Source organism: Ahaetulla prasina, chromosome 8 (assembly GCF_028640845.1).
Source record: "Ahaetulla prasina isolate Xishuangbanna chromosome 8, ASM2864084v1, whole genome shotgun sequence".
NCBI lineage: Eukaryota > Metazoa > Chordata > Lepidosauria > Squamata > Colubridae > Ahaetulla > Ahaetulla prasina.
In genome coordinates, this window is record NC_080546.1 from 40,681,063 (window position 1) to 40,703,836 (window position 22,774).

Sequence of the window (22,774 nt, forward strand, 5' to 3'; positions counted from 1 at the left end):
TTCCTGGCTAACTCCAGTGTCTAAAGCAGTTGTAAGTATTTTAAAATGTTAGTTTTCATCTTTTTAAACATCTTTTTTAATTTATTACAAAGTTCCATAAAGTACTGAATCTCTTATAGTGTCTTTAATCCCTCCCCAAATTTTTCATTGTTGGGCAGCTTTCCGAGTTTAAACGTATATTCTGCAATTTATTATCCTTATTTTTTTGTCTGAAGTTATGAAACCTAAAATATTCTGCAATCAATCAGATTTTGTACAGATATAAATGCTATTGCATTTACTACTTCTGTAGAGTTTAGTGGTAAGGACAGTTATTTTAATAAACTATACTTTGATTCCCAAAATACTCAATAATGATAATAATCACTTTTTTCAACCATTCTACCTTAAAAATCTATGTATATGTATAATTATATGTATATCTATATCTAGATGATAGATAGATAGATAGATAGATAGATAGATAGATAGATAGATAGATAGACAGAGAGAGAGAGAGAGACCTCAATCTTCAACCATTCATTCATTGACAATTCAGTTATTTTGGCTTTGAACAAATAGGGATTATGGCTAGTTTTCACAGTTTCAGCCTTTGCAGCATTCCCATGGCCACTTACTTTCTTTCTTTCTTTCTTTCTTTCTTTCTTTCTTTCTTTCTTTCTTTCTTTCTTGAGTATGTATTAGATAACTAAGCATGAATTGAATACATAAAATGAATACAATTAAAGGGAACACTAGGATAGGGACGGTAGGCACGCTGGTGGTCTTTTGCATGCCAATAATTAATAATAATAATAATAATAATAATAACAACAACAATAATAATATAGCAATTGGAATGTTTGGCAATTGATTTACAGTTACAATGGGCTGCAGTGTTCCATAAGCACATGATTATGAAGCTGCTCAGGGTCACGTGAACTGTGAGATAGGCTGCAAATAAATTTAATAAACAAACAAACAAATATCATTTGCAATCTTCCCTCTCAGGTTTCCCAGAAAGTAAATGGGGAAGCCAGCAGTAAAGGTCAAAGGTTGCTGAGGTAAGCCTTCCCCATATGAACATACTCCCCAAGAGCTGTGCTGGCCAACTCATGCACTCCCATTGCACCTCTCTTGCACAACTTCTCATATTGCTACACACTCTCTCTGATCCCAGACCCTTGTGTACTCATTCAACACCATGTACTCCATCAAAACTGTGGGGCCCCTTTGCACCCTCCCCAGTCCAGCATCTCTTGTGCATTCCCTTTGGAGCGTATGCACTCTTTCCAAACCTCTGCATGTTCACAACTCTCCCTCCATTACCACCATTTATTTGCCTGGCCCAACTCCCTGCTGGCTTGAGTCATTGCTTACATGCTGAAACATTTAGAAGAATAATGTATGTTATTCAATTGATCAATTTCTACATGCTTCTTACTTTACTTACTTAGTTACTTTAGGTTGAGAAAAAAGGAATCTCATTGCTGATTGATCAAAGCTTCTACTTTAAGAATTAAAGGATTAGATAAAAATTCCATTTATAAATAAATAAACTTGCAGACATCTTTGCTCACAAAACATTAAGAACACTAAAAATAAAATAAAATAAAATAAAATAAACATCTGCCTTGCATAAAACTACTTCAATAAAATATTTCAGCCAGCAAAGCAATGCAAAACACAGGTGCTAAAAACAAAAGAACATCCCGTCAATACATTCAAATGATTTTAAATAAGAAAAAGGTAATCAGATACCAAGATGACCATAATGTAGGATCCACAAAATCTGCATAAATCTAAGTAAATAAGAATTCCAGTTCTATGTATTAAAATCAAAGTGGCTTTCTAGAAAATGCTTATGTTGGGCTGCTTTTATCCATCAAAAAGAGTAGCTTTTAAAATATTATGCTCTTAGAAAGGCAGAATCATAGCAGTGGTGCTAACCAATACTATTAAGTATGCTGTCATAGACTATCACATAGGCTCAGACACTTCGTCTTACTAACGATGCAGTAGAGTAAGCGGGATCATTTAAATAATGATAACACCGTCAGGGCTCCTGTGTGATTTGTTTTCTTTCTTCAAGCAATTCACCTTGCATTACAGGTTTATTGTACTTTATAGTCGGCATCTGTATATGTGCACATTGGCTTTGCCTTCTTATTCACAACCATTGCACGTACTGTACAGTTTTAAATGACTTGCTTTGGAAGGTTTCACAGTAGTTGCTAGGAAACCTTTCTGTGTTCTTTTCACTTCTTATATGCATTACCTTTTCAATTGATAAGGCTGTACCGTTTGGTACAGAGGGATTTAAGCTGAATCAAACAATAACAGTGGGGCTGCAAAACTGATAAGCAAAAAGAAAGAGAGGGGGGGAGGGAGGGAGATGGCACAAATCCCTGTTCTTAAACAAGTAATGTACAAGGATTAAGGGGAGAAATGGAAATGACATAGCATATTTTCTTTCACTATTTATCATTATTACATTGTATTTTAAGTGTACCCCCCAAATCCTACTTTCATTACAGTTTTCATAAACATTTTTAAAAAGTGTTAATTTTCTCACCTCACATCCAGAATTAAATGTAAGAAATAAAAACTCATCTGAAAGTTTTCTGTGCATAGTTAATAAAATCCTGAAGTATAGGTACCTGTATATAATTAGTGGGTGGGTGGATGCACTTGCACATGTTTGCTTTTGCTTGTTTGCTTTTTGCTGTAATATACATACATTCCAGAGGTGGGTTTCAACAGGTTCTGACCAGTTCTGGAGAACCGGTAGCAGAAATTTTGATTAATTTGGAGAACCAGTAAATACCACTTCTGACTGGCCCTGACCCAATCTATTCTCTGCCTCCTAAGTCCCAGCTGATCGGGACGAAATGGGGATTTTGCAGTAACCTTCACCTGGAGTAGGGCGGGAATGGTGATTTTACAGTATCCTTCCCCTGTCACGCCCACCAAACCATGCCATGCCATGCCCACCAAGCCACACCCACAGAACCAGTAGTAAAAAAAAATTAATCCCACCACTGATACATGCAATATGAGTGGGCCTTTTTATTAATTGGGGAGACTAAACTTCTGCCTGAATTCATTGAAAAAGAATAATTCACAAACATAAGAACAGGTAATGCTCATGATCTTTCACCCTGTCTCTCTCTCTCATGTGGGTGGACCTTGTTATTAGAAAGCTACAACAAAATAAAAATCTCCATATGGATCAGTCTCATTCATGAAGATTTCCAATAAGTCAGAAAATGACTTAATCAAATAAAGAAATCAATGAAATTAATTTATTGGCTTTTATTTCTAGTTCAGATTTATTTAAACAAATTCAAGATTTTTTCTTTATAAGTGACTATAGAAGATGCGATAAATGCATTATGCAGAGGCAGAAGGAGGGGGAAATTTGAGTATGCTCCTTGAGGATCCATAGAACAAGAAAATGCCACAATTGTAAGGCAGATGCAGGCATGTTTTACAGGTGAGCTTTAGGATTTTCTGAATCACTTTGTTTTCTATATTAGCTTCCTACTTACATAATAAGTTTTTTTTTTAAAAAAAATAATCTCATAATGTCATAGATTCCCTAAAATGATTGAATAACATTTTAAAATAGGAAAAAAATGAATGGATACAATAAATGCAACTGCCCTGTTCCAACATATAAGGTAAAGGTAAAGGTTCCCTCGCACATACGTGCTAGTTGTTGCCAACTCTAGGGGGCGGTGCTCATCTCTGTTTCAAAGCCGAAGAGCCAGCGCTGTCCGAAGATGTCTCTGTGGTCATGTGGCCAGCATGACTCAACGTCAAAGGCGCACGGAACGCTGTTACCTTCCCACCAAAGATGGTCCCTATTTTTTCTACTTGCATTTTTACGTGCTTTTGAAACTGAAATTTTTGAAATTTCCAACATATATCTTTATGTATTGTTGTTTCTCTCTAGCCCCATCTAGTGGCCAGACAAACAAACATCAAGTATATTGTTTGAAGCTGACCCAACCCCCTTACCTATCAGCCTGCACTCTCAAAACAAATAAACGCTGGGAAGCCAGACTCCATTTGCTTTAGCATTTGGAGAAGGCCGAAGTACAAAGAAGCATCCATCTTGATCTGTGGCACATGGTCATCCAAGGACAAACCCACATCCCACACACAGAGCATCGCTGGTGAGATTTAAATTGCTTGTTTTTATTAATTGTTATGTTCAGCAGTAACTTAATACTGTCTGTATTGTATTTGCTTCTCGTTGTATGCATCCCTACTTTCCCCTGTTTCACCATATCCTGTTCTTTCAATAAAGCATTCAGATCTATGCATACGGTCTGTTTTATTGGATGATAGGTTGGCTTAGTTGCATGTCAAGCTGCATACAGACTAACGTGTAGTGGGGAGAGAAAAGCAATGAAAAATGGTTTTGCCTAATGGGAATGACTTAAACTATGCATACCTTCAGAACAGCTTCACAACATTTCAGGTAAGATTAGAATAACCTGTCCAAATTTAAAGCAGCTATTTCAACACTGAAGAAGCTATCTTTTAAGTAGTCATGATACATTGGTACTGTAGGCACACCAAATGCATATCAGCTTCTTCTTTGCTTGTAATGTATAATATATCCTGACTAGAGAGACAGGGACAGAATACACATTGTTATTACTCTAGAAAAGATATCAAGTCATAGAACTAGATGAAAATTGGAACTGCAAAAACTGGCCTTTACTGTAATAATTCCACTTAATAATAGTCTTCTGTCATACAGTGAGCCTTGGAAATTTCGTTTGTATGCCATTCCCAATTGGTACAAGAGATGTGTCAGTATACTTTTATAGAATGGTACTGTTATACCCCATCAAGAGTGCATGTCCTATAATATTGCACTCTTTTCTTCATCTTCTCAAACTATTGACTTTTTTGATAGCCTGAAATGACATTTTTAAAGGTTAAATGCAAAGGCACTGGTGAATCTCTTCTACCTTCAAGTCATTTATTATATTTCCTAAGAAATGTTTGCAGGCTCCATGGCATATTCATACATGATTTCAGAGCATTGAGCTATGCATTTCAAATCATTATCTTAAACAATAACAAAAGCAGCATTTCATAAATGAACAAAAAAAAATCCTGTATATTAAACCAAAAACAAAGCTATAACTAAGGGAAAAATAAGAAGGTTATATTAAAAGGGAGAGAAAAAAGGTCTCTTACAGTATCTTGAATATCTGGAAGTGACAATATTGAATAATAATGTTGGTTATTAAAGTTGCATATTTCTGTGGTCTTTTCTATTTTGACATTCCAGAAGAGAAAAACAAAACACACACTCTTTCACACACAAAATAGCATAAGGAAAAAAAATCCATCATCCATTTATACTAATATTGAGCCTAATTGCAATAAATATTGACTGCATTATTTTCACTGAAGATTCTGGTAATTAACATTTTAGGGATTTGCAATCAGTTATTTAACCCTACAAATATTTTCAATTAATCTAACCCTAGAAATGTTTTCAACTTAGCAAAAAGGATCTCCTGGTTCATTAATTTGTATTTGCATCATCAAATTCTGAAGTCCTTTAGCAAGAATTCTATTACAGTTAATACAAGCAGTGTCCACTCTAATATTTTGCAGACATTCACATACACATGAATACAGAATATTAGAGGGTGTGTGCACATAAGCCATATATCTTAATATTTCTGCATAGTTAACTGCCTGAAAGGGAACCTATAAGTTCACATTGTGGAACTGACAACATGCATTTGTAAAATCCTTTATCTAATCTTCGGATGTGCCTATTATTAAATAGGTTAGCTGGCACACAATGTATTATTGAGTAATTGTGGAGGAACTTTAAAGGTACTAATGTATATATGACACAGCTCGATTAAAGCCTTCTATAAGGCTGGCTTTGATGTTCTTCACGACATTAAAATACGAACGAAATCAACTACACTATCTTAAGCATTAGCTAATTGAAATGGGCTGGAATTAGACACATTCAATCAGTAACATAACATAACAACAGAGTTGGAAGGGACCTTGGAGGCCTTCTAGTCCAACCTCCTGCCTAGGCAGGAACCCTACACCATCTCAGTCAGATGGTTATCCACCATTTTCTTAAAAATTTCCAGTGTTGGAGCATTCACAACTTCTGCAGGCAAGTCGTTCCACTTATTAATTGTAGATCACACTCATCACACTATGAAAACTATTTGAATGGTGTTGCTTTCATAAGGAAGGCTATAGCAAAGAAGCATTGGGTATGCTAAATAAATGACCAAATAAGACTTAAATTTCAACCATAAGTAAACAAAACATACAAGCAAGTTGTGTTACATGTGGTTGAAGACTGGAATGCCGTACTTGGAAATATTAAAAAAGAAAATATAAGTTGGACTGTATGGCTAGAAAATAGAAATGAAGCAGAAGAGTGAGGTGTCATTTTCCACTGATCAAATGATGACTTAATTCTTCCAACAACCAAAAACAAAGCTATAACTAAGGGAAAAATAAGAAGGTTATATTAAAAGGGAGAGAAAAAAGGTCTCTTACAGTATCTTGAATATCTGGAAGTGACAATATTGAATAATAATGTTGGTTATTAAAGTTGCATATTTCTGTGGTCTTTTCTATTTTGACATTCCAGAAGAGAAAAACAAAACACACACTCTTTCACACACAAAATAGCATAAGGAAAAAAAATCCATCATCCATTTATACTAATATTGAGCCTAATTGCAATAAATATTGACTGCATTATTTTCACTGAAGATTCTGGTAATTAACATTTTAGGGATTTGCAATCAGTTATTTAACCCTACAAATATTTTCAATTAATCTAACCCTAGAAATGTTTTCAACTTAGCAAAAAGGATCTCCTGGTTCATTAATTTCTATTTGCATCATCAAATTCTGAAGTCCTTTAGCAAGAATTCTATTACAGTTAATACAAGCAGTGTCCACTCTAATATTTTGCAGACATTCACATACACATGAATACAGAATATTAGAGGGTGTGTGCACATAAGCCATATATCTTAATATTTCTGCATAGTTAACTGCCTGAAAGGGAACCTATAAGTTCACATTGTGGAACTGACAACATGCATTTGTAAAATCCTTTATCTAATTTTCGGATGTGCCTATTATTAAATAGGTTAGCTGGCACACAATGTATTATTGAGTAATTGTGGAGGAACTTTAAAGGTACTAATGTATATATGACACAGCTCGATTAAAGCCTTCTGTAAGGCTGGCTTTGATGTTCTTCAGCACATTAAAATACGAACGAAATCAACTACACTATCTTAAGCATTAGCTAATTGAAATGGGCTGGAATTAGACACATTCAATCAGTAACATAACATAACAACAGAGTTGGAAGGGACCTTGGAGGCCTTCTAGTCCAACCCCCTGCCTAGGCAGGAACCCTACACCATCTCAGTCAGATGGTTATCCACCATTTTCTTAAAAATTTCCAGTGTTGGAGCATTCACAACTTCTGCAGGCAAGTCGTTCCACTTATTAATTGTAGATCACACTCATCACACTATGAAAACTATTTGAATGGTGTTGCTTTCATAAGGAAGGCTATAGCAAAGAAGCATTGGGTATGCTAAATAAATGACCAAATAAGACTTAAATTTCAACCATAAGTAAACAAAACATACAAGCAAGTTGTGTTACATGTGGTTGAAGACTGGAATGCCGTACTTGGAAATATTAAAAAAGAAAATATAAGTTGGACTGTATGGCTAGAAAATAGAAATGAAGCAGAAGAGTGAGGTGTCATTTTCCACTGATCAAATGATGACTTAATTCTTCCAACAACCAAAACAATCCTTATATACAGTATCTTCACCTAACACAGATAATTCAGCTGATTGTACAAAAAATGAAAGACATTATATTATAATAGTAAAGATGAGATTGGGACAGATTATACTGTAGAACAGCTCACAAACTGATCATATGCAAATTATAAATCAACCTAAGAAGGTTAAAATGGTAAGCAGTTTCAACCATTTGAACCTCAGAAATTACCTTGATGTCATGACTTCATTGATAGGAAACCAAAGGAATTATGGAGTGAAATGAAATACATTATTAAGGATGAACATTCAAAGAGCCTGCCAAATAGTAAAATGAGAGAAAGAAAACTGAATATCAGAACAGATGGTGAAATTGATGACATCTATATAGAAATATGGAAAGCAACAGAAGAATCAGATTCCAATTAAACTACGCCAATAAATCTGGAGAATGACACAGTGGCCATCAGATTGGAAGAAGTCAGCCTACCTAAAATACCAAAGAAAGTAGATTGAACAGTGCAAACAAACTGTTAATTCTATTCTTATTTTACATGATGTTGATAAAATGCTTAAGGTCAGGAAATAAGATTAGAATCCTTCATGAAAATGCTTCCAAATTTTCAATGTTCAATTTCCTTTAGAAGTGCTAAGGAACACAAGATATTACTAATACATACTGGATAATTGAAAAAGCCAAGCAATAGAAAAAAGAAATATCTACTTTAATTGTGTTGATCATGTCAAGCAGATGTGCTTATAAATCCTAGAGCAATTCACTGTATTTATGAAAAACCTATATACATAGGTCAGAAAACCATCGTCTGGATGAAACATAAAAAAAAAAAAAAGACTGACTCCAGTTAACAAAGGCTGTATTTTGTTGTTGTTGTTAGTTGCGAAGTTGTGTCCGACACATCGTGACCCCACGAACAACGTTCCTCTAGGCCTTCCTGTCCTCTACCATCCCCTGGAGTCCATTTACTCTCACGCCTACTGCTTCAGTGACTCCATCCAGCCACCTTGTTCTCTGTCGTCCCCTTCTTCTTTTGCCCTCAATCTTTCCCAGCATTAGGCTCTTCTCCAGTGAGTCTTTCTTTCTCATTAGGTGGCCAAAATATTTAAGTTTCATCTTCAGGATCTGGCTTTCTAAAGAGCAGTCAGGGTTGAACTCTTCTAGGACTGACCTTGAAGTCCAAGGGACTTGCAGTCTTTTCCAGCACCATAGTTCAAAGACCTCAATTCTTTGGCACTCAACCTTTCTTATGGTCCAACTTTCACAGCCATACATTGCAACTGGGAAGACCATAGCCTTGATTATACACACTTTTGTTGGCAGGATGATGTCTCTGCTTTTTAGAATGCTGTCTAGATTTGCCATAGCTTTTCTCCCCAGGAGCAAGTGTCCTTTAATTTCTTGGCTGCAGCCTTCATCTGCGATTAGCTTGGAGTCCAGAAAATAAAATCTGTCACTACTTCAATTTCTTCCCCATCTATTTGCCAGGAATTGAGAGGGCCAGATGCCATGATATTAGTTTTCTTAATGTTGAGTTTCAAGCCAATTTTTGCACTTTTCTTTTCACCTGCATCAAGAGGCTCTTTAGTTCCTCTTCACTTTCTGCCATTAGAGTGGTATCATCTTTATATCTGAGGTTGCTGATATTTCTCCTGGCAATCTTAATTCCAATTTTTAATTCATCTAGCCCCGCCTTTCTCATGATGTACTCTGCATATAAGTTAAATAGGCAGGATGAGAGTATACAGCCTTGCTGGACTCCTTTCCCAATTTTGAACTGAACAGTGGTTCCGTGTCCAGTTCTCACTCTGCTTCTTGACCCACATACAGTGTTCTGTCCTCCCTAGCCTCCGTCCGAGTAATGGCTTAATTAGCCGGCACTATCAGCTCTGGCAGCAGAATAGCCAGCATCTGCCAAGAGCCTCTGTTATCTTCCACGACGCTGGTGAGTCACCCAGGAACAAACGTCAGCTCAATCAATGGATTTGCCTGTTACAAAGAGACACAGAAGCTCTCGCTGCCTTTTATATCCTGTGGGGTGTGGCTCCATGACTCAGCACTTCCTAGGCCTGCCCCACCCTTGCTTCTGTTGTTCCCTCCTCTCCTGCCTACGAAACCTAGGGTTCAACCAAGCCTGATTGCCGTCAGCTGGGTCTGCAGGCATGGCCTGGGGGGTGGGGAAGAGTCAGGGGACGGAGGCTTTGTTATCTCTTCCACCTGGCCTATTTCTGGCTCCTGGAGCTGACCCAGGGAAGCCGGTGCTCCTGAGGTAAGTCCTGACGGCCCTTCCCCTTCACTGTCCAAGTCACTTTCTGGCAGCAGGGCCGGCTCAGGGGGCGCAGACACAACATACAGGTTTCTCAAGAGACAAATAAGATGGTCTGCTACTCCCATCTCTTTAAGAACTTGCCACAATTTGTCCACAGCTGAGTGTCCTTTCAGCTTTGGCCCAGTTGCTTTACTCTTTCTGGCACTACTAGTACTAGCCCTCTGCTCTTCCCCAGTAACATATTGGACACCTTCCGACCTGAGGGGTTCATCTTCTTCCATCATATCTTTTTTTTTTTGGTACTGTCCATGGGGTTTTCATGGCAAAGATACTGGAGTGGGTTGCCATTTCCTTCTCTAGTGGATCACGTTTTGTCAGAACCTTCTGCTATCTGTCCATGTTGGGTGTCCCTGCATGGCATAGCTCATAACTTCATTGAGCTATGAAAGCCCCTTTGCCATGGCAAGGCACTAATCCATGAAGAGGAAAGATGTGAATACTCCCCTTATTTATTCAATAGGAATATATATTGAGAGAAGATGAATCAGAATGCAAGCATGATTTTAAACTTAGTTTAAGAAATAGCAATAATATATGCTATGCTGATGACAACATTCTGATATCTGAAAAGGCTAATCATCTGCAAACTTTAGCAGGAAAAATCAAGGGGGGAAAAATGGACCAAGATTATATGTAAGTACCAAACTTATACTTAGAGTAACAAGCCTTGGAACTGATCATGAAAATAACGTATGGAAGATTTCCTGCCTTTTACAATAAATTATCAACAGTAAGGGAACAAACAGGAAGAAATATGGTAGAATAAAATAAAGGCCTTGGGAAAGATATTCAGATATCATGAAGCTGCTCAGGTGACTCCTGCCCCACCCTCACTCCCCCCCTGCCAACAGCTTGAATGCCCCAGCTGAAGAAGGGATCGTGCTCTCTCTCTCTCTCTCTCTCTCTCTGTCATACACACACAGAGAGTCTCTCATACACATGCAAATAGAGTCTCTCTCTCTCTTTGTCTCGCTGAGGTGGGACTTGCAACGCTTCACTGCCTGGCTGGTAGGGCGCTCAGGTAAGTCGGTGTGGGGCATGGGAACTGCAGCTCCACACACACCCCGCCTTGCTTTATACTCCACTCCCCCACTGCCTTGGTGCTCCGGTGGCTCCTGCTGCCCACACTGCTGCCAGCAGCTTAGGTGCCTTAGCTGAAGATCGCTCCCCCATACACCTACACACACACACACACACACTCAAACAGAGGTTGTATTGGATTGCACTCTCTCTCTTTCTCCCCATTTGCATGCAAGTGTGCTTTGTTGGTAAACGAGGTCTCATTAAATAGTTAAGTGCAAAGTAGTTTGGGGGGGAGTAGGAGACTGGCAAACACTTTTCACGCTGAGAATGAAAGTTTCTGGGTCGCTTACTCTCTGCAAAAGATGATGGGTGCCTGAATCCCAGGAGCATTCTGGTATTCTCAGCATGAAAAGCATTTCCAAGCCAAATCCCCTCTCCCTTCCTCAGAGGCAAAGAAACAGAAACAAAGAGAGGAAGACAGATGTTTGCAAGGTAAATGAGTCCTTGTGGCAGGAAGGGAGGGAGAAGCATGAGGTATCTTAGTGGGTCAGGGAAGCCTTGAGGGCCTGTTCTATCACTAGGGCCCCATGGCCTTCCCCACCGTGAGATACCTCATAATGCACATTGGCATTCTTGAAATGTGACCTCTTAGGAAAGCATCTTCTCCTTGTGTATTGCAAACAGCTATGTCCAGTGGGGAAAACAGGACAAAGCAAGCGGGGAAAAATATTTTCCTTTGCTATATTTCCAGTCTGAATTAGACCATGGCAGGGTCCCTACAGGAGAACCCTTTTAAGGATTATGTATTAATAGAAAAGGAACTCACTTACTGGTACCTCTGTTCTTAAACGCTAAAACTGTTGCACATAAAAAACCAGAGGAGCTCTGATCAACTATAAGAGCCATCATTTTGACAGTTTTGCTGTACTGTAGTCTGAGAACACCCCCACAAAATGCAAGCATGGGATAAATTCAGCCTGGTTTGTTCTCAGTCTTATAAGTGGCCAAAAACTACTAGCAAAAGTGGCATTTGATCACAAGGCGAGGATTGTTTCCACTTTGGCATTTGAACATCCAAGAAGGGGCAGGAAAGACAAAGAAAAAGAAAGGAAGAGGAAGAGGGGAAAAAAGGAAGGAAGGAAGGAAGGAAGGAAGGAAGGAAGGAAGGAAGGAAGGAAGGAGGGAGGGGGATTATAATGAGAGTGAGGGTCTAAGGTAAATCCTTGGCCACCAGCAGCCCTACTGCCTTTTGCCATCCCCTTGTCCCCTCCTCCTGATGTGATCTATTATTTAAAGGGACTGAGAAGACCATCCCCAAGTTGGAATGATTCTAGTAATTAGCTCCCGAAAAAGCAGCCTTCATGATAAAAATGATATATACATGCATGGGGTGGGTGGGTGGGTGGGTGCATAGAGTGGGCGGATGTCTATATTGGAGGTCATTACAATCAAATTTCATTGTCATCCAATTTTCTTTTTGAGTGATTCTGTGCTGGCAGCATTTTCTATTGCAGAACCACTGATTCATTTTTAATTAGCCTTAAATTAGTTTGCTTATCCAGCTTTCCATTACTCCTTTCTCTTCTCCCCACCCTTTTCTTTTCACAATATGTTACATTATAGCCATTTATTTTCTTTTAAATTGTGTTTATTTTTACTCAGTCAGGTTCTCATGTTCATTTATTCCACTGATCATCATCACCATCATCATCACTAACAATGGTAAAATCATAAGTGTAAAATTATAGATAAAACAGTTAAAATAGAGTAATAGAATACAGAGTTGGAAGGGATATTGGAGGTCTTCTAGTCCAATCTCCTGCTCAGATAGGAAATCCTATACCATTTTAGACAAATGGTCTCTCCTCAAAAACTTCCAGTATTAGCGCATCCACAACTTCTTATTTGTTCTATCAGGAAATTTCTCCTTAGTTCTAGGTTGTTCTCTCCTTGATTAGTTTCCACCCATTGTTTCTTGCCCTGTCTTCAGGTGCTTCGGAGAATAGGTTGACTATCTCTTTTTTATGACAACCCCTGAGATACTGGAACTCTGCTATCATGTCACCCCTAGTCTTTCTTTCCATTAAACTAGACAATTCCAGCAACCATTTTTCATATGTTTTAGCGTCCCGTCCCCTAATCAACTTTGTTGCTCTTTTCTGCACTCTTTTAAATATCTCAACATCTTTTTTATACCATGGTGATTAAAAATGGATGCAGTATTCCAAGTGTGGTTTTACCAAGGCATTATAGAATGGTATTAACACTTCATGTGATCTTGATTCTATCCCTCTGTTAATGCAGCCTAGGACTGCATTGGCTTTTTTTGTTTGGCAGCTCTAGCACATTGTTGGCTCATATTTAAGTGATTTAATTGGGACTTCAAGATTCCTGTCACAATATTATTATTGAGTCACGTACCACCTATTCTATACCTGTGCATTTGGGACATGACACAAATAATTATGTCAATTTGTCCTTCTCTTATCTTTTGAGATCTTCTACCGCAATACACACAAACACACTCAACTCATTTATATTTGGGCCCTAAAGACAAATGTCTATGTGTGTGTTAAGTAATCATTCAGAATGATCAAGGACAGAAAAGAGAACTTAGTCTCCTTTAGCTTACAAAATATGTCTGGGAGCCTTAAGAATGCTGTGGAAGCAATCAAATAGACTATGTTAACTGAAAACTCCTGCAATCATTTTACAAGATTTCAAGATTCTGCGGCAACCTTTCTGCAAATGTCATCCAGTTCTGATAAAATGCAAAAAGAATATTAGCGTTGTTAGGCTTTAATGCATTTTCCATTTCAGATAATAGAAGGACAGAGCCCGGTTATTTCCTCTTTCATACTGAAGTCTAGAAGGTTTACCTGCCAGATGACAAAAAGTCAGTATGAATTCTTCTGAACTGAGGAATCTAGTCATGAAATATGTTGGGTAGTCTTTATATAGCCCTAATATTTATGTGTCATCCTTTCCTAAACCTTATCAAGTTAAGAAATGGTAAATTTTTAAAATGCAAATAACCTATATAATATGTCAGAATATTCATGACTGGGAAGACATGGTAATAAGGTCAGCAATGAATAGGCATAGCAACTAAGTCAGCCAATGGGAGCTGAAACAGAACTGAGTCTGCAAAGAATTGAAACTGAAACAATTCAGAGTGTGTCTTAAGCTCTCTCTGCTATACTCTGTGTGTGAACATGTCTGCTGATCTGAGCTGAAAAATCAACGTTATTGTATTGTAAATACTTTATGTGTTATTTTGAATATAAAGAAGTTAATGAATGAGTTATCTGTGTGTGCTTTTGGATTTGATTTTTGCAAGAAATTCTGACATAATATTATTTTTAATTGGAATAAAAAGTCCTGACCTTCAATGTTTTGTGCTATGAAGTTATTTTTTGAAATTTCCTATGCAACCAGTGTTCCTACATTGTGTTGATACATTTAATAGGGCAGTAGTGAAAATGAAAATTCTGATTTGAAAATATTAAGAATATTTTGAAAACATCTTGATGCTAAATTATAATTTGGTATTATAGTGAGATTTTGAGTGTGTGTGTGTGTATGTATGTATGTATGTATGTATATATATATACACACACACACACGCACACACGCACACACACTTTCAGCTGAAAATTTTGACAGGAATTCCAATTTAATTGAAAAGTAGGCAGAGAGCTATTTTCATTCCTAAAATTCTGTGGGATATCAAAATGTGACCATTTTTGGAACCATGATTATGTTACAAAAGATGAACTGCTGTATTTTAGTATATCCCATAAAATAGATAAGATTATGGTGGATGTGGAGTAAGATAAGACATTGAGAAAAAGACAAAACAATAAGAAACTAATAATGAAAACAATAGAAATTAATTATAGATTTAGCTTTCCCAAGCTAAAAGAGATACAAAGAGAAATTGGCCTCCCGAGAAAGAGCAAATGTAGAGCATCCATGCTTACCTATGGTGAAATAAGCAGGCATCATAGTGAAATGTTTTCCAGGACCTGTTTGATAAAGACTCGGCTAAATCAGTGCATGGTATTTCTCTAAGTATATCTCATTGCCAAACCTCACAAAACAGTATTTTTCTTTTTATGGTGAAAATGTATGGTGAAAACTTTTCTTTTTCTTCTTGTACCCTGATATGAAGTATACAGTAAATGCAGGACAGGAAGCCACAGTTTAAATAGCATATGATGAAACAGACTGACTTACATCAACAAAGAGGTGACACAAAGCTATGTACTCTACCTCATTTATTCAACTTATATGTATAATACATATTAAAGAGAGGCTGGACTAGAAAAAGTTGGTTGCGGTTTTAAAATTGGAGACAGATGCATCAATAGCATGTGTTGTACTGATGTATACTAATAGAATGTATGCTAATATACTAATGTATACTAATAGAAACAATGAAAAAGATCCAGAAATTCTAGTAATAAAAACCAAGGAAAATAAATGTAAATAGGACTACATAAAATATAAAGATAAACTAATCATAATAGTCAAAGCAATCAGCCTTAGCATTTATAATGAAGATGCTGTAGAGATCTTCTGCCCATACAGCCAAGATCAAATATCAGCAGTAGACTAGCACTTGGCCCAGTAGCAATGAAAGTGTTGAAAAAAATATTGAGATACCATGACACATCTATGCCTATATGGATTAGAATGGTGCAAGCTATGGTTTTCTTGTGCCTTCCTAATCCTGGCCTTTGAAGAACCAGGATAAGAAATTCTTTCAGTGTTAGAGAAGACTCTGGAAAATACAGTGGATATCCAAGAAATCAGACAAATGGCTCATCAAACAAATAATCCCGAGTTCTCATTCAACCGCAAATGATCTGAAACATATTGTCATATTTTGGATGTGTTATGTGAAGCCCAACTCTTCTGACACTATGTAATGCTGTTAAAAATGAAAGGAAAGAGAAAAAAAAACCGGAATGACTAACAGCAAATCTGATGGACTAGAATAGGGGTCTGCAACCTTAAACACTCAAAGAGCCATTTGGACCCATTTCCCACAGAAAAGAAAACACCAGGAGCCACAAAACCCTTACTGTGCCTGATTATTTCTTGAGCAGTCACAAAACTAGCATATGTATTATGAATAGCATATGAATTAAATGTTCTGTTTTTGTCTGAAACTTTTCTATTCTTGGATTTATCCATGGTTGGCATACCGGGGGTTGAAAAGCTCAATAAATCACATGCCAGTGGGTGTCGCACATTGGCAGTTGTGACGCATATTTTGAGTGAAAGGGAGCCGCAGCAGACGGTTGAAAGAACCACATGTGGCTCCAGAGCTGCAGGTTTCTGACCCCTGGATTAGAAGTATATTTTTGGAACACCTAAAAGACAAGATTGAGATAAATCATCTTGGAAAAAGTCACTAAAAGTTAACATTGACATGATAGCACATAGTCAATCAATATTATACTCTGATTTTTTTTATGTATTGGGACTGATACTAACATATGTTTTATTGTAAGACTTTCAGTTTATTAAATAACTAGAAAGAATAAAAATAGTTGTGATTCTTTGTGGTATTTCTAAGAATTTATTTTTAGGAAAATAATATCTTAATATTACAATGTAGAAAATTAGGAAATAAAGTATTGAATATACATATTAGAAATTAAACTACTAATGCATATTATCCTTTTAGATCAGTTAAAATTGGACCTTGATCAATTATATGCATTAAATTTTGGATGAAACTCTGTATCGAATGCAATATGAGAACAGGGGCAAAGAAATAGAAAAAAGTATTCTTGTTTGAAACAAAATAAGATAAAATCCACATTTTTAAAAAATAATGCATAATGATGATATTAATTTTCTTTTCCTTAGATTTATAAAGATTCATACTGTGCAAATATTGATATAATCAGTGAACAGATGGGTGCTATATCTTTATTTTTTAAACAAAATAAATCTTCCAGAAATCTTGGTTGCACAGTTGGGGATTTTAACTGCAACTTAATGTTACATAAATTTTTGACATTATTGATTTGATGAAATTTGGAAAGGCCCAAGGTCCAGATGGTATAATTTAAAGTACAAAAATTTCAGAGATAGTAACTTCCTATTATTGAATATATATCAGGCAACCAACAATAGAGGCCTTGATAGCTTTATAATATGAAGCTTCTACAACTGTAATTTTGAAAACTAGTAAGGACAGCATGAACTGTAAAGGTTATTGGCCAATATCTTTGTTACATGTGGGTGTTAAAATTTTAATAGCTGCTTTGGCAAAAGGACTGCAGAAGATGTTCTCCAATAATAATTAATTGGGCATAATCTGGTTTCAAGAAAAGCCCTTAGGTCTTAGATTATATTAGACTCTTGGTTGATATAATAACTGTGTGAGCTGATAAATATAAATAAGTCATTTTAGGGGGGAAAAAAAAAAAAGCTCTGATATGATGCAAATTAAATTTTTACTGCAAGTGATTAAATTTAGTTTTCATATAGAATTTATATATGTTATAACTAGATAGAATGTAATATAGAATGCATTAATTTCAGTTTTGCAATACTGACCTATCTAATAAAATTGGTAATATCATATAAATAAAATATAGTTAAATGGAAAGTTGTATATACATGTGCGCATACATACTGTATATATAAAAGAACATTTGGGGAATCTTGAATTATTAACTAACTTTGTTAAATTTGTAGAAACTGTGTGGTTATGTGGCAAATGTTGGTCATGATAAATTGGAATATGTGTGAAATACTATTCCTATTGCTAAGAGATCTTGAAGGATATAAATACAAATTTAGGCTTTGTTTATCATAATTTCTTCCTTTGTTTTGGGATTATTTATGCTCAAGAACAATAGTGACAACTAGACTTTGCTTAATGAGTGCTAAAAATATAATTAATAAAGTACTATAATGTCACTAATTGAACAAAATAGTGAAGACGGGTTCTTAAGAAAAGCATGATAGAACAATTTGATTTCTTTAAAAAAAATTTCCAGTGTTGGAGCATTCACAACTTCTGCAGGCAAGTCGTTCCACTTATTAATTGTTCTAACTGTCAGGAAATTTCTCCTTAGTTCTAAGTTGCTTCTTTCTTTGATCAGTTTCCACCCATTGCTTCTTGTTCTACCCTCAGGTGCTTTGGAGAACAGCCCGACTCCCACTTCTCTGTGGCAGCCCCTGAGATATTGGAACACTGCTATCATGTCTCCCCTAGTCCTTCTTTTCATTAAACTAGACATACCCAGTTCCTGCAATCGTTCTTCATATGTTTTAGCCTCCAGTCCCCTAATCATCTTTGTTGCTCTTCTCTTCATTCTTTCTAGAGTCTCAACATCCTTTTTACATCGTGGAGACCAAAACTGAATGCAATATTCCAAGTGTGGCCTTACCAAGGCCTTATAAAGTGGCACTAACACTTCACGTGATCTTGATTCTATCCCTCTGTTTATGCAGCCCAGAACTGTGTTGGCTTTTTTAGCAGCTGCTGCACACTGCTGGCTCATATCTAAATGGTTATCCACTAGGACTCCAAGATCCCTCTCACAGGTACTACTATTGAGCAAGGTACCACATATACGGTACCTGTGCATTTTGGTTTTTTTGCCTAAATGTAGAACCTTACTTTTTTCACTGTTGAATTTCATTTTGTTAGATAGCGCCCAATGTTCAAGTCTGTCAAGATCTTTCTGTAATTTGAGCCTATCTTCTGGAGTGTTGGCTATTCCTGCCAGCTTGGTGTCATCTGCAAATTTGATGAGTTCCCCATCTATCCCCTTGTCCAAGTCATTGATGAAGATGTTGAAGAGTACTGGGCCTAAAACAGAGCCTTGGGGTACTCCACTGCATACTTCCCTCCATGTGGATGTAGTTCCGTTGAGGACTACACGTTGACTCCGATTGGTCAGCCAGTTACGGATCCATCTGGTGATGGTGCTGTCTAACCCACATTTTTCTACTTTATCTAGTAGTAGGTTATGATCTACTTTATCAAATGCTTTACTGAAGTCCAAGTAAATTATATTGACAGTATTCCTCTGGTCTACTAATTTTGTCACTTTGTCAAAGAATGCAATAAGATTAGTCTGGCATGATCTGTTTTTGACAAACCCATGTTGGCTTTTGGTCATTACTTTGTTTGCTTCTAGGTGTTCGGTGATTCGTTGCTTGATTATCTTTTCCAGAATCTTCCCCAGTATTGAGGTCAGGCTGATAGGTCTGTAGTTTCCTGGATCTTTTTTTTCCCCTTTTTTGAAGACGGGAACTACATCAGCTCTTTTCCAGTCCTCTGGCAGCTCCCCTGTGCTCCAGGATCTTTGAAAGATATAGTTCAGTGGTTCTGAGATTTCGTCTGCCAGTTCCTTCAGAACCCTGCGGTGTAATCCATCCGGTCCTGGTGATTTGAACTCGTCTACTGTAGACAAGTGTTCACTTACCACTTTCTTCCCTATTTTAACTTGTGTTTCTAATCTGTTTTTTGTAGTGCTGTTTTTGATAAGTTGGATGGTTTTTTCCTTTTGTGTAAAGACAGATGCAAAAAATGAGTTAAGTAGATCTGCTTTCTCCCTGTTGCTTGTCATTTTCTTGCCACTTTCTCCCAGCAATGGGCCAATTGTTTCCTTGACTTTTTTCTTGTTTTTAACATGTTGGAAGAAGCTTTTTTTGTTATTTTTTACTTTTGTCGCTAGCCTTTGTTCATTGTGAGCCTTAGCTTTCCTCACTTCATCTTTACAGGCTTGGGCTATTTGCTGATATTCTACATTAGTTATTTGCCCCTCTTTCCACTTTTTATATTTGTCCTTTTTGTTTTTCTATTTGTCAGATAGTTCTTTATGCATCCATGCTGGTTTCTTTTGAGATCTATTATTTTTCTTCTTCATTGGTATTGTGCTAGACTGGGCTTTTATAATCTCACTTTTCAAAATTTCCCAAGCTTCTTGAGTTGTTTTCCCCCTGAGGATTCTTATCCATGGAATCCTTCTCAAGCTCTCTCTAAGTTTATTGAAATTAGCTCTCTTAAAGTCCAAGACTCTAGTTTGACTTTGTTCTACTACTTGTGTTTGCTTAATGTTGAATTCCAATATTGCGTGATCACTTGCCCCCAAGGTTCCTGTAGCTTCTACACCTTCTGTCATTTCATCTCTGTTAGTGAGAATTAAGTCCAGTAAGGCTGATCCCCTTGTTTTTTTTGTGTTTTTTTTATAAAAAAGTTTTATTTTTACAATCATATCAAATAATTCATCCAATGTACAGTTATATACAATTAGTCGGGTCTGCCCAGTCACCACCCCCCTTTTTAACACTCTTCCCTCTTCTACCTTCTTTTACTTTCCAAACCTTCCTCTCCTTCTCTTATCTACCTCCTCTCCTCCCTCCACCCTACACTCCTTCTCCCTCTTCTACCCCTCTTCCTTCCTCTTCTCCTCTTTCCTACCTCCTACTCTCTCTTTTTTCCCCTCCCCACCGTTCTAAAATGACAACTGGGCAGACCCGACCCTACATTAATTATATTTATACATCTTCAATAATCCTGTACATTAACCATCACTCCATCACTAGCCTCAACCCCCAATTCCCTCCCCTTACCCCCACCCCCACCCCGACTTCCCAGAACAAAATGCAGGGTATCAAAACTAACAATCATAATCTAAAATAATTCCTAAATTATAATCTCTAGTCTCTCCACACTTAGGCACACTCTCAATTCCTCTCCTTCAGAAATATATCTAATACAAATTATTCCTAAATTTACTCATATGCTATTCAATATTTTTATCTGATACTTATTTTGAATATAATCAATCCACATTTTCCATTCTAAAATATATTTTTCTTGTGTATAGTCTTTCAAGTAAGCAGAGATTTTTGCCATTTCTGCCAGATTTGATACTTTAGTGTCCATTCTTCAATTGTAGGTAATTCTTCTTTCTTCCAATATTGAGCAATCAAAAGTCTTGCGGCTGTTATTAAGTTCAAAATCAATTTAGTCTCTATAGCTGTACAATCCATAATTATTCCTAGTAAAAGAACTGCGGGGTAAACTTAATCTTCTTTTTCAAAATATTCTGCATGATCCACCATACTTTAATCCAAAATGCTTTAACTTTTTTACAAGTCCACCATATATGATAATAAGTGGCATCTTCACAATCGCATCTCCAACATTTAGCCTGTACATTAGGATACATACATGACAATTTTTGGGGTCTAAATGCCATCTATAAAACATCTTATAAAATTTTCTCTCATATTTTGCGCTTGTGTAAATTTAACATTCCTCACCCAAATTCTTTCCCAAGTTTCCAACATTATTGGTTGCTGAAAATTTTGTGCCCACTTAATCATACAATCCTTAACCAATTCAGTCTCTGAGTCTATTTCTACTAATACATTATACAACCTCTTAATATGCTGTTGGCCTTGATCTCTCATTTGTTTTAACAAATTATCCTCAATTTGCTTAACACCTATTTTTTGATCTAATTTCCATCTAGCTTGTAATTGTCCATATTGGAACCATGTATAATTTTTCCCTTCTTCCCCCATCTTTTCTCTAGATTTTAATTGTAATTCCATACAAAGAAGTTCTTTATAGGTAACTACCTCCATCTTTTGATATATATTTATATTTTCTATCATGTGTCTCGGGATTGCCCATATTGGAATCTTTCCATCTAATTTATATTGATATTTCCTCCAAACCCTCAATAATGCATTTCTAATTATATTATTTTTAAATATTTTATCTACTTTCTTATCATATAATAAATAGGCATGCCACCCATATAACAAACCATAACCTTCTATATTCAAAACTCTTTCCTCAGTTAAATTAATCCAATCAGTAATTAATGATAAGACAACTGCTTCATAATACAATTTTAAATTAGGCATTTTAAGACCCCCCCTTTCCTAATATGTAGTCCTCAAATAGAGGACATATCAGATATTAAACTGATAAGAACAGATTCTACACTTGATCTTAGCCAAAAGGCCGAGAAGCGATGCTGATCCCCTTGTTGTCTTCTCTACTTTTTGGGAAACAAAGTTGTCTGCTAGGTTTGTTAGGAACCTGTTGGATCTTCCGCTTGGTGCAGAGTTGTCTCCCAGTTGATGTCAGGGTAGTTAAAATCCCCCATTACTACTGTGATGTGTTTCCTACATACCTTAATCAGCTGACTAGCAAAAAGTTCATCTACTTCCTCTGTTTGGTTGGGTGGCCTATAGTATAGACCTATGGCAATAACGTTTTTCACCCCTTTTATATTGACCCAAATACATTCAAGATGATTTTCGTTATTGTTGTGCTCTATTTCTGTAGAGATGTAGTTATTTCTTATATATAGTGCAACTCCTCCTCCTCTTTTATTTGGTCTATTTCTTTTAAATAATTTATATCCCTCTAGCTGTATGTTCCATTTGTCAGTTTCACCCCACCAAGTTTCCGTAATGGCAACAATATCATATCTGCCCTCATTTACTTGAATTTCTAATTCACCCTGTTTATTCCTCATACTCTGTGCATTGGTGTATAGACATTTGAGTCCGTTTGGATTGACCTTGTGCTTACTG

At 36.6% G+C, this 22,774-nt stretch overlaps 1 non-coding gene across 1 annotated transcript; it reads right to left on the reverse strand.

Annotated features, from left to right (window-relative positions):
* Positions 1-22,024: 22,024 nt before the first annotated feature.
* Positions 22,025-22,208, reverse strand: LOC131203576 (U2 spliceosomal RNA). The gene has a single exon (XR_009156426.1). It is a non-coding gene; the product is annotated as a U2 spliceosomal RNA (small nuclear RNA).
* Between the last annotated feature and the right edge of the window lie 566 nt (positions 22,209-22,774).